The 16,523-nt window shown below is 28.4% G+C and overlaps 1 long non-coding RNA gene across 2 annotated transcripts; it reads left to right on the top strand.

Moving 5' to 3' along the window:
• Nucleotides 1-976: 976 nt before the first annotated feature.
• LOC107439826 (uncharacterized) lies at nt 977-15,444 on the top strand. 2 transcript variants are annotated; one of them, XR_001583567.3, is made up of 5 exons: nt 977-1,126; nt 2,244-2,392; nt 4,344-4,438; nt 8,961-9,026; nt 13,171-15,444. It is a non-coding gene; the product is annotated as an uncharacterized lncRNA (long non-coding RNA). The 2 variants fall into 2 exon arrangements; XR_001583568.3 differs by lacking the exon at nt 977-1,126 and adding an exon at nt 1,133-1,727.
• Nucleotides 15,445-16,523: the final 1,079 nt, after the last annotated feature.

Genomic DNA, 16,523 nt, shown 5'->3' with positions numbered 1-16,523 from the left:
CTTTACGGTAGCACAGTTTAACGAGGACCAATACCGCACACCCTTGGTCCCTACGCAGACTGATCCAAGTGGTCACCCACCCGCACACTGACCGTAGCCAGTGATGCTTGACTTCGGTGATCTGCTGGGAACCGTGTCTTAACGATCAGTCCACTGCGGGACATGGCGTATTCGAGCGTTGTAATCGCCAATAAACAACCATATCCTGAAAATGACTAGATTTTCAACTTAAGTGCCATTCTTAACGGATGTGCTTGCTTCGCATGCATACGGGAGTCTGGTTAGCGAGTATTTTGAGGGCAAATATATTTTCCACCATTAAAGTTTTTATTCATATTCAAAACATAAATAGATAAATAAATAAAAATAAAATTCAGGCAGTGAAGACGGTCCTTAACAGGACATTCTCAAGAATACGGTTCACGCACTTCCAATCACTGCGGGAAAAGAAATGGAGAGTCTAATTGATGACTTTTTCGAGCAATTTTGAATATTTTTAAATTTTAGGGATTAAGAATACGGTTCACGCACTTCCAATCACTGCGGGAAAAGAAATGGAGAGTCTAATTGATGACTTTTTCGAGCAATTTTGAATATTTTTAAATTTTAGGGATTTATTTTCCTTTCGACGGAGATTGGAAGCATGTAAACCACATTCAGGAAGTCAAAATGATCCCTAACTATTGGAGCCATCCCATCGCATGCAGCCGCCCTAGACGCGTTCGCGAATGTTTACACTACAAGCGAAAAAAAATTGCATATGCAAATTTGGAGATGGGAACGAAAACCTGATTGGTGAAATATGTTTCCCCGTGAAAAATGTACCAATCAAGTTCTCCCTCACATCTCCAAATTCGCATATGCGATTTTTTCAGATGCAGTAAAATTTGCCCTTAAAACAGCCTGCTCACACTTGCGTAAATCACATGTGTAATCATTCATGCAGTAAGAACGATTCAGCATTCTGCTCTTACAAAATGACAAAATCACCAGCTACGCAATAAAATTATCTGATTTTTAAATTAATTTTAAGATATGTGACAAACCTTTAGTTTAACGAAAATAGGTAGTCAAAATACTTACTCTCACTTCAAATCGTTGATTCAAATTTATGAATAATTTATCGGTGAGTTCAAGTTATTTTCCTTCAAAGATATACTTTAACAACAGCTTGTTATAAATAAAAAGGGGGGATTTCCGTATTGTGATCTGTAGCAGAATAATCGTCAAATCTTCCGGGCAGCGGCCCACGAGAAACTAAAAAAAAAAAACATCACAGAGAGGGACAAACTCGAAATGTATAACTTGTAGCCACCCCGGGAATTATGATGCGCTTACACATGTCAGCAAAGATATTTGGAATAATTTTTTTCCAACATCTTACTATCTGGTTGTTGTCAAAATTTGGTGATTATTTTGGAACAGCGTTTGATATGGAATTCCCAAACTTACATTACATTAGTTGATAAAACTTATACAACTGGAGAAAAATCCTACATTTATAGTGTATTTATACTTGAATTAGTAATGTGAATTTATATCTAATTTGGAAAGTATTTTGTTTACATCATGATGATTGCAAAGTGACTGGGTTTCTCTTACATCTGGCTTTATGAATCTAGCAAGGAAAACAAATCCCATGGCATAGTCCATTGTATACCCTATTATTGCTAGAAGTTGATTAAATTATATATTTCTTATATGGAGCATATTGTCTTACATTGAAAGTATGCTAAAAATTGAAGTTGTTTAATTTTTTGTTTTTTCTTTTTTTAAATATATATATATTAGTTTCTTGAACATTCACATTTTTTTAAAATATGCAAAAATATTGTACTAAAAGTCATAAAGATTGTTAGCAAAAATCATTTTTTAAACCAAAATAGTACACAAATCAGGTAAGTGTCGCTAAGAGATAATTCTTACTGCATTCGAGTTTCGTACACTGATTTACAAACTTTAAAATTTACGCATAAATAGAATTACTCATGCATGCAAAGAATGTGAAGTGACTATATATAGCTAAAATGGCTCCAAGATCTTTTTCTCCTTTTCTGTTATATCTTTTTAAAGTTAATTTAATGATGGTTTAATTTAAAAAGAATAAAATAGACTATTAATATTTTATTTGATTTTTCCTGCTTTAAATGTCTATATGTTTAAATTGTTATAACTAGTTTTGCACTTCTATTTTATTAACTATATGTTTCTGTGTTAACTTACATGATATTTTTCTATTTTAGACTCTGTTTTTTCATAGAATGATATAGGAAGAAATAATTTTTAACATAAAAAAACTAGCGAGCTGAAGTTCAAGGAAAGCAGGAACTGGCATTATTGCACATTTTTTAATATTTTTGTTTTTTTAACAGTTGGCAATAACATGTTTAATGTAAATTTTTTATTTATGGTTTCTTCATTATGCATTATTTTATATATAAATGATTTTACAAAAATGGGAAAATTTGTTTTCTGAACTGATAATTTTGTTTGTTTTGAACAACACAATAAATTTTTTACATTTTTCCGCAGAAAAACGTTTTTACACTTTTCGGTAGAAAAAATATAGTCTTAAGACTATATTTTTTAATCTTTAACCATACCTAAATATTCTTTTTGATTCATCAAAAAAAAATTAAGTGACATGTCCTCTCATGTCAAATTCCATTTACATATTTTGTCTATCCTAAAAAATTAATGCAAAAATCTTTTTTTTTTCTTCCCAATATATCCCTGTCATTAAATATGGATGTATGAAAAACATTAATGGTAAAATCAAGTAAGAATTTATTCTCAAATGTAAAATAATATTCTGTTCCTTATTTCTGTCATCAACATGACTGAAATGTGTTTTTAATATCTTAGTATTTTCAAAAGTGGCAACATTGTTAGAACACAAGTTTAGTACCTTATTGTTCTTGAATGATTATGTTATTACCATTTAAGATTTGTTTCATTTTCAAGACGAGAGTGTTTTATTCTTGCCATTAACATGGCTTTAAAAAAAAAAGATGATGAAATATATAATTTAATTTTAATTGTGTGGAGTGATAACTATCACAAAGCCTCGAGTTCTTGACTGAACATGAAAATTCTGCTTTGTCATCCACGTGTATATCATCCACATGCCTCAATAATAGATAGCTACGTAAATGATGAATATGAATTAGAAATTATGTAAACTTAACCATTTGTGTTAATAAATATCTTGCTGGTTACCGTTAAAGTCCTAATAAATGTAAATTTTTCCTTTCAACTTAATTGTTTGTGACTGACATTAACATGCCCTTTTTGTCATTCATAGATCTGTGTAAAAATATAAACTTTTAAATTCTCCTGAGAATAATAAACTTTTGAAAAAGTAATTTAAACTTTGATTTTAAGAATTTTTTTTTAAATGCCAACTTATCTTTAGAAGTTACATACTCTAAATATTCCAGTATCTGTTGGATCCTCTTGCCTGTGTCTACTTTCTTAAAATGTTTTGAACCCGCTGTTAAAAATTGTTATACAAAGTAAAAAGGAATTTTTTTTTATTTGAACTAATGTCTGAAATTGAAAAAAAAAGTATTCTGAAAAACGTTTTTACATTTTATTCAGATTTCAGTGAATGAAATATGTGTGCTAAGTATTTTTCTAATTCCTTCTGTAAAAATGCCAGAAGCAGTACTGTTCATATTTCGTAGAAAAGGTAATGTAAAAAATGTAAATAAACAAGAAATTTTTTTATTCCTAAATTTACATAAAAAATTGTTTAATTAACTTACTGTGAAACTGGTATGCTGAAATTTCTTTTTGAAATTTTCATAATCAGTAAAAGTAACAGAAGTAGCATGGTAGTACTATATTATATTTGAACTAATAAACATTATATTTTGTTACTTGAAATTGCTATGAATTATTGAAATATTGCTTAGTAAAAATATACTCTGAAAAATTAAGATCGTGTCAGTTGACAAAATTTATAGTCACAACTGAAAAGAAAATTCATATCTTTCAAATAAACTGAATTGCCCCAGAAAGACTTTTTATATTATTTATGTAATTTCATAATATTTAGAATTTCGATTTCATTTATTAGTTTCTATTTTTGAAAAAAATTGTAAAAATACTGCATATTTTTTTCGATGAAATTTAAATATTGACTTCTGTTGAAAATAAATTTCTTTTCTCTAAATTTTTATTTCATTTCAATTTTGAAAAAGAACTGAATGTTTTACTTAAGCTTTATAAACTGAACTTGAGTTAGTACAGTTTCAGTTTTATGAAATACTTTTATTTATTTTTCATTTGTGTTATTTAATATGTTAAATGCTAGTGTTCTTATTTTTACACTTTTTCAGTTATGTTTTCTGTTACCTAAGGCTTAAAGAAAAAGAATTCACTAACATGGAGCTAAAAAAAAAGAAATTGAGGAAAAATTATCCTAATGTCAATAGTAAGTTAAAAAGCTTTCTTTTATTTCTTACATGAAACATTTGTTAAAGATAAGGAGCAGGCTATTATTTGCAGGGTTGCTACAGGCGACTAAAATGCTACTGTTTTTGGCTTGAAGCGACTATGGCTATTTTCGGATTGAAGCGACTTTTTTTTTCTTAAAAAATTTTGAATTGCAGATTTGAGTCATCACTTTTAAATTCTTTCAATTTGAACGGATTCCTTTATAAGTCTATTTTGTTTCTCGATTGCCATTTCAACAGTTATTGCTACAAAATTCTGCATGATTTTAGAAAACTCTTATACACTGCTGGACAATTGCTAAGGACGGATAACACTATCATCCATAGCAACCACAAAATGAAAGGAAGCAAAATGTGGAAAATTAGAATAAGTGCGGGATATAGTAGGAAGAGGTATGCGTATGCAAATTTTTTTTTCCACGTCTGTTCATCACGTGATAGCGCTGATAAGAGCTTTAAAGGTTTTGACGCGTGAGGAGAGTTGTTGTTTCAAGTCTGTAGTTGACGAACTTGAAATTTTCGGTATGTCTTCCCGATATCACTTAGATGATTTTAAGCGTGGCTGAATTATTGGAAAGATCGAAGAAGGGCGAAAAATAACAGGTGTTGCCAGGGAGTTCGACATCGCTCGCAGCGTTTTTTCACGGCAATGGAGATCATTTAAAACTACTGGAATGTGTAGTAGGCGGCTGGAGGAGGTCGTGTTAGAAATCCGACATGCAGTGTCATGGTGTGGGCCGGCATCGTGATCAATAACCGCACGCGCCTACAAGTGGTTGCCAATGGGACTATAACGAGCCTACGATACCTTGATGAAGTTCTACTCGTCTCTTCAGTGGTGCTGTCGGTGATAAATTTGTTTTTATGGATGACAACGCAACATGTCATCGAACACTCGCTGTTCAGGATTGTCTAGACAGCGAGGATATTCAACGCCTCATATGGCCATCACGTTCTCCAGATCTGAAACCCATTGAAAATGTTTGGGATGCTTTGGGGAGGCAACTTGCTGGTCGAAACTTTCCTCCGACAAACAAGAACACCCTTATCCGTGCACTGACAGAGGAATGGGATAAATTGCCTCAACAGCTGCTGGATAATGTTGTGCAATGTATCATACGAGGTGTAGAATGTCGCATCACACTCTACGGTGGACATATCCCGTACTGACTCCTTTCTTCAAGTTGCCTGCTGACATTTAGATGCATTGCTCCATTTTTCCGTACGCAGCATCAAATGAACATTTTTTTTCTTTCAGTTGTTTCATAGTTTTTGCACTTTCCAGAACAATGAATATTCTTTATTCTAATGTCTGAACAGTGTGGCAACTATATTTTATACTACTAGGCCTCATGTCTCGTTTAATGTTATGCTACATTACAATTTGTGATCCGTCCTTAGCAATTGTCCAGCAGCATATATATAGATATATATGTATGTATGTATGTTTGCTAAATCAATTGATAAAAGGGAATTTTTTTTTAGAAGAAGTATGTTTTTTTTTTTTTAATGAATTCTAGTAATCAAAAGTATTTATTTTTCTGCAAATATACTTATTTTTTTATATTAAAATTTAGTGCTAGAACACTAATGTTTATATACAAATTATCATATTGGCCACCAACTTGACTGAATGGATCATGGTATATGACAATTAAGTCATTTGCTAATATTTTAGTCACATTTTTGTTCTTATTTAGGCAACTATTTTCATAGTTTTCGGCAAATATTTTCATGATTTAGGCTGCTAAAAGCAACTATTTTGTTCATTTTTTCTGTGGCAACCCTGTATTTAACATCTGATACTTTTCATAAACACTATTAATATCAAGGGTTTTTATATTAATAATTTTCTCATTTTATGTGCTATGTTTAATATAGTTTTATGTAGTTAGTAAGCACTAAATTGTTTCGCGTGAGATGAACTTTTCACTTTACAGATTGTAAAAGGTTAAATATAAGATTCTTTGGAGCTTATTTCATTAAAATATACTCCATCTACATAATGCACTTCTGCCATCAGTTACGAAGTATTTATATGCCAATCATCCAAAACATCTTTGATTGAATATTTTAAAAAAAGTTTTGGTAATCTGTTCGAAAAAGACTCTAAACATATTCAAGTACATTTATCCAATAAACTTCCGTTTAAACATCCCTTGTATTTAGACTTACTATGTATTTAATTTGGAAGGTACCTAGTTTTTTTAATTAAAATTTGATTATAAGGTTTTAATGTAAAATTAATTGAGTACAAGGTTTAAACTATATTTGAATCTCAGAAAAGAAGATAATGAATCGGAAGCACTTCAGCAGGATGTAAAATCAGACGAACAAGCAAGGGTATTGCAACTGTTTGAAATAGATTTTCTTTAGAATAAATACATTATATGTATAAAAAAGTTTAAAATGACAATATAGCTATTATTTTGACTGAATTGTTGAAAAACACTTTATTTTTGATAACAGAACATTTCGGACTTTTCCCTTCGAGTTCAGGTCTGGTGAGATTTGGCTGTATTACCTGTTTTTTAATATTTGTTTGAAATTTAATTTGATCATATTACTACAGACTGCAATATTTCTATGTTAGGTGGGAAATTTAGCTTAATCTGTAAAAAAAATTCCCTTAATTTAATTTATTTCATGTTTATCTTGTCATATAAAAAGATGTTTGAATTACGATGTTTAATTAACAAATTAATGTTTGTAATAATTTGGTGTTTTATTTAGTTTTTACTATGATAACTATTGTTTGTGTATAATGCTTATCTATGACTTCTGAACTTTACTACTATAAGTTTCCGGATTCATTTTAAGCATATTATATATTCTTTATAAGTAGAACCACTTCAAAGTGAAGTGTGCCCTGCCTCTAAGATATCTTCGATCCTATCCTAGTTTTTGAAAATGGTTTCATATAAAATACATATGCTCATACTTGCCAACTTTCCTGCTTTTTGCAGGAGAGTCCTGCTTTCATGCCAATTCTCCCACGCCATTTTTCTCCCAATTTTCCCGCTTTTTTAAATTTTTTAAGATTTCTACCGTTAAAGATTTTTTTTTCAATTTCTTCTAATGTTTTGATTTATGCTTTAAAAAAATCATTTTAAACTACTAAATGTTTGCAAATAATTAAAATTTATGTGAATGTAAGACTTGAATTAGCTGCTTTGTTAGAGCACTAAGCATGAAACGAAGCGCAGTTCGTAGATGCGTTAACCGACGTTGCACGTAGCTGATCTCCCATAAACAATCGGCCATCCTGGATGTGCGTGTAGTCTACAACCTCCTGATGGAACTGAAGTGTAGGCAATTTTCTCATCTCGCTTCCGTTATGTTTTGTTTGTGAATGTGCTGCATTGTTAATGATTCGCTTTAATCATGAGTTTGTGTAAAGTCAAATGTGCTTGTAAATTTTAGAAATCTTCTTCAGAATATTTTCTTTTCATTGAAAGCTCCCAAAAAGGAAACAAATTATGCTTTTTGTAGTGCTTGTGCATGTGTTTTTTTTTTTATTGCACATGGTGGAAAAAATTATGTTGTAAAACACATTAACCGAGAAAAACAATGAAAATGCCATCCGTTTTAAAAATAATGGAAAGCTGAATTTTTCAGTAGAAACCGTAGATCAAAAAACGATCAATAGGAAATTAATAGCATAAATAGCTATTATTTTTGCCATTGCTATTTTGCTATTTAGTGTAGTTTCAAAGTGATTCTCCCAAAATATACAGGTCTCACACAACCTTGTGACTTCAATTCTAATAGACAGGTACAAAAAAGAGAAGAAAGTGGTGAAATCACAAACTTTTCACATTTTGCTTATTTTTATTATAAGGTTTATGAATACTTAATAAATATTTTTCATTCTCATAAAATTAATTTTAGATAATAGTCCATATTTAGTGATACATCAATAAAATTTAAATGTATGAAAGGAAAGTAAGAAAAATATAGAGTATTTGTTCCCACAGCAGGAACTTTGGTGCATAATGGGCTTAAAAATTAAAAGAAAAGGAAATAAGTGAGCAACACCAAACATCCCATATCCAGACATGTATAATACCACTAGTTCACTGTGGCATTAATTATAAGAAGATTTAACTAGTATATAAATTATGCTTAAATGTTTAAATGTTTTTTTCAGAATTTGCTGGCTGGTACACTTTATTGTTTTAAGGCATGAACACCTTTAAGGTCTACTACTAATTTAGTCAATTTTCCAATTCTTACCCTCTCCTTGTTAGTCTTGTAGTTATATACTTTATATAATTGCAGGAAAATGCTTATATAAAATGTCTATTTAAGTAGTTTCTTGTTATTTTGTGCAAGATCGGTTTTTATATTAAATTATACACTACAATAATGAATGAAATATTTTTATGATTTCATGGAATACTAATAAAATTTTTCTGTTGTAAATGAAATAGCATTAATGGATCAAAAAATTTATTTAAAGAATTTTCAATTAAATTATAATAATGTGTTGCTTTCCAGGTACTCCATGGTATATGAACAACATTGCATGTTAAAAAGTCCGGGATAAAAAAAATACACATGAAAGTAATTATTTGTAAATTTATCTATTCAATAAGTTAACTGCTTACCTATAACTAATTAAGCTGTTTGTGCAAATTTTCATTTATGTATGATTTAATTTTGTTAACTTTTAGTGTGAAACATGGCAAGGCGAACTCGAATTTTCTTACCCTTGGAAAAAAATTTCTTTTAATGTGAACAGAATGTTACATTTTCTCACTGACAGTTTAAAAACTGATCAATCATGAAACAACTGATTGATTGAAAAAACTGATTAATAGAAGATTTTTGGAAAGTATGTGCAAATAAGAAACAAAATAGCAAGCTATCGCCGATTATTTTGTTATTAATCCTCTCTAATTTGTTTGATAAAGCAATTTACTCCTATTAGTTAATTACTTTTCAGTGCTTTTTTTTTTTTTTTTTTGCTTTTATAGATTTAGAAGTAAAACATGCAGCACCGAAAGTAAATAAAATTTTTAAATTTTGTCTGAACTATATTTTTTTCTTTATGACTTTATTTTTTAGAGTAATTGGTTGCATTTATTATGAGGTATATATAAGTTATTAAATTAATATAAAGCAGGAAATAAAATCATTTATTAAAATGAAATGATAATTAACCTATTCATACTAGAAATTTTAGTTTAGAAAATGCAAATGTATAACAGATATAAATAATAAAAAATGCTTGTGTATTGCACAATTTTCATCAAAATATTTCTGAACTGATAGTATGAACTATTTTTAATGTACGCAAATTTTCCGTACTCATTCGAGTTGACTTTATCAAGTTTTGACTGTATGTACATTTCTTCAAATTTTCAGATATTTGATAAAAATAATTTCTATAAAATATAGATATTTAGGTGATATAATTTGCTCCTTGCAAGAAAATAATATTTTAATCAAATTTTCTATATGGTGCAAATCTAGTCATACTTAATGCTATAATAACATAATGTATTTTAAATTGAAGGTATCCAAATTTCATATCTATCCTTGATTCAGTTAGTTTAGGATCAAAACTTTATATTTTCTTTCCCTGTAAAGGAAATCAGTTTGGCAGAATCCTCCATTTTTTTTTTTATGATAAGTTAAAAATATGTTTCTCTTCATCAAACCAGCAGTTTCCAACCTTTTCCTTCCATGTGTTGCAAGACATGAACTTGGGAGAAAAGATTCTTTTTTACGAGGGAAACTTTATCTCAATAAATAGTTAAACAACTGATTAAAATGTTTAATGATCAGAAATCGTAGGGGAAAATTAAGTAAGAATACAACTGGAAAATGTACTTACAAATCCATCTCCACTTAACATGTTTTTGTAGAATCCAACAACACACGTTTGATATATTTCTTTCATTTTTTTAATAATAAATTACAAAATTGAATTTTATGTTTCCAAATTTAATAAAATGAAAAGGTGTTTCTTTCCCCCTTTTTGAGCCATTATATTGTCTGACCTTTATTTTTAAAAACTTCTATCATGCAATGATTAAATGTTAAATAAATTTGTGATGTTGTATGTCTGTTATCATTTTAACATCAATATCGTGCTAGTTTTACTTTTAATCAAAAAATTTTCAGTTTTTTAACCAAAAGAATTCATCTATTTAAAAATAGAAATTATTTCCGTCAAAAGTAATCTTAAGTTTTGATTGAGACAAATTATAATAAATTTTAATTTTACTAAGAAAGATCGAATAAATATTCTTAAAAAAAAAAAAAACATTTAACTAGAAATTAGTTTACTGCACTTACAGCCACTAAAATGATGTGCAGGTTGCTATTATGAAATATCAACTGCATAGAGTTTAACATCCCATGATACAAAAGAATTTTTAATGCTCGAATTTAAATATAATTGTTATTTTTACACTCCATAACTGTTCTGTTTCATCAATGAAAAATTTCGTCCAATCATCCTCTCCATCTTCGTGGACACCATTATTATTTATATTTGTGAATGCGATCACATAGAATTGAAACATCATGAAATTTAGATGATCTTATTGGCCCAAGTACGATTTGCTCGTAATTATAGGCAATTTTTTATCAGTAGAGAGAAATGGTTGCTGTTACTTCGAGCAAATGCGATTCTGATTCTTATATCACACAAGCATTTTCCAGCAATTTTTTGCAAAAGTTGAGGATATGATTGCTCTTATAATTTCCATTCTGCGATATACCTATTAAAAACTTCTATCCGAAACAAAAACTACATATTTTATGATCTTTCTAGCTGGAGTGAAGAAAATTTGTAGATAAGGCTTATTTCCATTCTTTTTTTTTCTCTCCTTTCATTTTTTTACTGTATTAATGCCTTTAAGTTTTAACATGATAATTTTGTATAAGAAGAAATGTATAAGGATTTGTATTTTTGTTACTATTTAAGTAAAAAAACTTAATTATTGCTTAATAAGAAGCACAAAGGATAATTACTTGAATATAAAGTAAACTCAACTTATTACCTCAAGCATACATCAGTATTGTTAGCAAAATCTTGAGAGTTCATGTGTAATTTTGTTATTGAAAAGTTCCTAAAGCAGGTGGATGGCACAAACATTTTGCTTTTTTTTTTATACTGAATGAAATATAAAGAATATTTTATTGCTATTGAGGCAGCATGTCTTTGTTTAAACACTGAATTTAACATTGTATTCTGCTAATAAATAATTCAATATTTTCGTCTGAAACTTCAGCTTTAGTGAGATATGTTTACTTCTGCAAAATTAGAGATTACATTTCTATTACTTGTATGATGACTATAACAAAGAATTATTTAAAATCATTCAAAAATTAGTATTGATATTTATTAAGTGAGAAAAAAAGGCAGCTGAAAAATTGTTAAACCAAATTTTTATGTTATATGAATATGTAGGTAAGTTGGCATGATTTAAATCAATTTAAAACACTTGTTTTTGTTTATTTTTTAAATTACTGATTTAGGTGGGAATAAAAATAAAAAAAATAAAAAATTTAAAATTAAACTCTTGCAGCCACATCAAAATAATCACCTACAGTATTTTCCATCTTGTAGTAATACCAGCAACTTCTTCCAATTTGTGCTTTAAACCTTTAAATTATTTATTAAAAAAATATTTTTTGTAGACTTATGTGTAATTATATGATTTCGAAAGATCTTTTTACTCTATTACTTTTACTAATTAAAGTTGTATGATATGTTGTATCATAAAATTTTACTATTTGTTTAAATTTTTTTACCTATTTTTTTTAAAAAAAAATGAAAAATATAAGTCTGATTGGTATACATTTTTTCAGTGTTAATACTAATAATTGAACATGCAATTATATTTCTCAGTTATCTTATAAAACATTTCAGGAATACATTTCTGTAATTTCAAGATTTTATTTAAAGAAAATTTATATAATTATCTTAAAATAGAACTTTACAATATAGTAACTTGTATAATTGAATATTATGCATGTTAATAAAAGTGGCAAATAATACTTAAAACTTTACTCAAATAAAAGTATGAAAAATCGTAAAAGTTAACTTTTTTTATGTAATACAGTTTTTGTGTCCACCACTTTACTTTTATTACATCATACATAACTGCAAACTCCACTAAATTTTGCCAGCTTTTTTTTATTTTATTTATTTAGAAAATTCTCAAAAATTGAGAAATAGTCTGGAAAATCCCTTAAAAATCTTTTTTTTTTTTTTTTTTTTTTATTTTTTTNTTTTTTTTTTTTTTTTTAACTTTTGTGTTTTTAAATAAGTATTACTGCTAGATAATGAAGCAAATTTTGGTTAAATTAATCAGTTAGAAACTTTTTGTGTCCTTTAAATGTTCAAAAAAAATTTTATGATTCTCTACAATTAAGTTAATTATAATTATCTATCTAATTAAGTGAATAAATCTATCACAATTTGTATAAAATGAATTAAAATCTATTATTAAGCTTTATAATTTTTAAAAAAGTAAAATAAATGTAATAAAAACACTTCAAGTTAATTTAGTATCAATTATATACTTTATAGATTTTAAAAAAGTCCACATATTTATTAAGTTAAAAATGTTTCAGATATTTTACTTTTAAAATTATAGCTTTGAATCAAATTCTTAGCTTTTTATTTATATATTGTTTGCTTTTGATATTTTTGTTCTTATAATAAAAAATTGCTCTTTTTATATTTTAGGTTTTTGAAGTGGCCTTCTGTCCTAAATACAACCAGTTAAGTACCATGATGTACATTGGTCTTTCTCTTTGATTAAAATGTCATTAAATATTCAAAAGCCTAATAAGCTTTATTTTAAATTTAATCTGCAACTTCAAGTAATATTAACTCTGTTTTTTTTTTAAGAGATTTTTTTTTTTAATTTTTATTTCATAATCCTTACTTGTTTTAAATTTTTTATATTCAGACTTTTAGCAAACTGGCTTATACCTGTCTAAACTAGTGATGAAAAGGTTTTTGTGAATAAAGTGCTAGTTTTCATAGCTCTCAAGTGATAGTCCTTCATTAACAATTCAAAGAGTTAAAAATTTAATTAGGTTTCAGTAATGTAAGTGCATGTATTGTACAAAGGCATAGACAGGGAATAATTAACAAGGACTGTAACTATTTTCAAATGATTCAGCTTGGCATATATTTTTTATTTCTTCACTTTTGTATTATATTCTCAAGATTTTGTTTGAAATTTCTCTTCTTATTTGATTTGATTTTATGTATTTCTTCCTGGACTTTTACAAAACCTTCGAGGTACTGAGAGAGCTAATTTTGACATTTATCCACTCTCTCAATAGAAAAGGTTTTATTCTATGACTTCCTGAGCTGGTACCCCCTGAAAAAGTCGGCTTCGGTGGCCATATTTTTATTTTATTTTCATTGTTTTTTTCTTTATTGCTTCAATTGGCATATACGAAAGGATTCTCATGGTGCAGGGAAAATCTGATATTGCCAGGGAATTTTATTTTGACTCTAAAAAGCAGGGAAAGTTTGGAAAATTCCTACACTATACCTGGAAAATAACCAATCTTAGAATCAGTAACAGTGATTGAGATTAGAGTTAAATATTTTTAACATCTATTTTAGTCGTAAAAATTCTACTTTTAATGAAACTTTTCCATGTTTCCATCCTCATTCAATGATATTTTTTAACTCGCGAAAGTTAATATCTGATATACCAAGTTAAAAAAAAATCAAAGTTCTCTGATGAAAAATTGCCTGATAAAATATGGTCTTGATTTACATTGAAGTATTCTTGGAATACCTGAAAAAGGACAGGAATTTTTTTTTTTTTTTTTTTAATTAGATGGGAACCCTGTACAAGTTTCTGAATCGGGGCTGATTGTGCTCCGGAAAAAATCTGGATTTCCGAAATTTTCGCTAACAGTGATCCGGAAGTTTCCGGAGATAGAAGGTCCAGACGTTTCAAAAAATCATTTATCACAGAAGATTCCAAAATCAAATTTTCAAAGGTGGAACTTAAAATCACATTTTATTTGTTTGTAAGACAGAGCCAGAGAGATACTTTATAAGCTTATATTCATGATTAATATCCATTTTTTATCAGTAAATAGTTGTTATAATCATAAACTCGAGAAAGAAAGGCATATTTGTAAATTTTAATTACTTCTCCAGGTCATCATAGGTATGTGTAAAATTGTAAATATATTTTAAGTAAACTAAGAAATATTGAGAAAAAGGAAAAAGACCTTGTTTAAATTTTTTTCTAATTTTTCAATTTAAACTTTTTTTAACTAAAGAAATTTTCCGGAATTTTGACTTGGGCTCACAATCACCCCTGCTGAATACAAGTCTATATTTAAAATAGTTTTCTCTCTTTTCATTTTCTAATGTACTGTATATCCCAATGTATCTATCCCTTATTTTTAATGAATAGATAGCAAATTTCTGGTATGTCGTGTGTATAAGTTGACCACTGAAGAAATCAAATATGAAAATGTTATATTGTTTTATATTTTCTGAAATACCCTTTAATAAATTATATTCGCTTTTCTTATTCTCAATCTTTCTAAGTGTTATTTAAATTATTGTTTCTAAAAACACCTTTTTTATGTAAAGAAAGCATGAAGAGTGAAATTGAAAACAAGCTATATATAACATATTAAAAATAGCTTTTGAAAGGGATAAATTTATAAAATTAGTCATTAATTTCATTGTTTATAATGCATCAATATTTCACAATCAATGAATGTCAGACCTCATTATCCATGTACAAGTTAACCCCCAGATACTCGTAAAATTTTAAAAAGTTTAAATCGTGATATATGGTAATAGGTTTTCGAAAACTCTCAAATGTGATAGCTTTTATATTAAGGGTATACTTTTATATAATTTTTTTTTTTAATGTATATTACTCTTGATTTTTAAATTATATGTGTTACTTATGTGTCTAATATTACACCAGATTTTTTAAAAATTGCATTAAAGTCATTCAAAAAGTAATTGTTCTGTTTTCTTTTTTTTTTGTATTCTCTCATTTCATTAAATTTTTGGTGGCCGAGCGGTCAGCGTGCCTGACTGTGAAGCCACTGGTTGCGGGTTCGAATCCCGCTTAGGGCATGGATGTTTCTCTCTGTGTGTGTTCTCTATTGTGTGATGTGTGAATGTGGCCCACCCTATAAACGGGTATGTGGCGTGGGTAATGTTGCTCGCCTCCGTGACTTAGGTTCACAGGTGCCCACTGGGTAACGTTAAATGAGTAACAACTCCGGCATCTTCCTAGGCGAAGAACGAAAGTTCAGTGCCTGCCGTTAGAAAAAAAAAAAAAAATTTCATTAAATTGTTTTAAGTTTTTTTTTCATCTTTTACTTCATAGTTAATTTTTGACATAAAATTTTGATATTTCATTTTGTATAAAATGTCACTTAAAATAAGTTCTTCTGTCTTCAACAAAATTATTTGAATAACTCTGGGAAAGCTTAACATTCCTCTTGCACATACTGGGTGTTCCATAATCAACCACCCTTAATATATATTTTTATATTTCTTGTTAAAGGTTGAAGTTTATAGACATTTGGAGTCAAATTAATATTTGTGGGAGGAAAAAAACACTATGTAAAGCAGGACTAAAAAGTCCAAACACCACTTTGACAAAAGACCCAATTTTATCACACAATCATTTAACTCTTCTGTTTCCTCAGGCAATCAAAAAAGCTTTCAGTCTGCTCTGGCATTTTTTTTCTCATTGCTTAAATATTTAACTTCTAGTGTGTCAACTTTTTTTCTACTTCCTTTTCATAAATATATTAACATGTTTGGAGAAAACATACTAAATGTACTCTGGGTGCAAAATTTGAGATTTTTTTCTAATTTGAAATTACTAAGATTATTACATTTAATGTATCTTATTTCTTCTAAAATTATAGTGGGTATATTAAGGGTTCAATGTGCTTTTATGACTGGTGCAATAATGTATTCCATATCCTTTTGAAAAATGTAAAAAGCTACCCTCTTCTTCCTTCTAAATCTTAAAGATTTATAATCTGGAAAGTAATATTTTTTAAAAATTGAAACACTTATTT

Source organism: Parasteatoda tepidariorum, chromosome 10 (assembly GCF_043381705.1).
Source record: "Parasteatoda tepidariorum isolate YZ-2023 chromosome 10, CAS_Ptep_4.0, whole genome shotgun sequence".
Lineage (NCBI taxonomy): Eukaryota > Metazoa > Arthropoda > Arachnida > Araneae > Theridiidae > Parasteatoda > Parasteatoda tepidariorum.
Note: the sequence above shows the minus strand (reverse complement) of the source record. Positions and strands in the feature narration are given on the sequence as shown.